Source organism: Meleagris gallopavo, chromosome 23 (assembly GCF_000146605.3).
Source record: "Meleagris gallopavo isolate NT-WF06-2002-E0010 breed Aviagen turkey brand Nicholas breeding stock chromosome 23, Turkey_5.1, whole genome shotgun sequence".
In the NCBI taxonomy this organism is placed as follows: domain Eukaryota; kingdom Metazoa; phylum Chordata; class Aves; order Galliformes; family Phasianidae; genus Meleagris; species Meleagris gallopavo.
Window position 1 is genome coordinate 4,339,709 of NC_015033.2, and position 369 is coordinate 4,340,077.

Consider the following 369-nt stretch of genomic DNA (forward strand, 5'->3'; position numbering starts at 1 on the left):
CCTCACCCCTCTCAATGGCCCCCAGTTTTGCCCAGCACCCCCCAGTCCTCCTCAGTCTCCAGTCTCTCCCAATGCCCCTCAGCTCTCCTCAGCTCCTTGTCCCTCTTAGTGCCCCCCAAGTCCCCCTAGCACCCTCTAATTCCCCTCAGCCCCCCTCAGTGCCCTCAATTCTCTCCACCACCACCAGTTCCCTTCGGTGCCCCCAGTTCTCTTCAGTGCCCACCAATCCTTCTCAGTCTCCAGCCTCTTCCAGTGCCCCCCAGTTCTCCTCATTGCCCTCCAGTTCTCAGCCCCTCACCCCTCTTGGTGCTCCACAGTTCTCTCCAGCACCCCCCAATTCCCCTCAGTGCCCCCCATTCTCACCCTGCC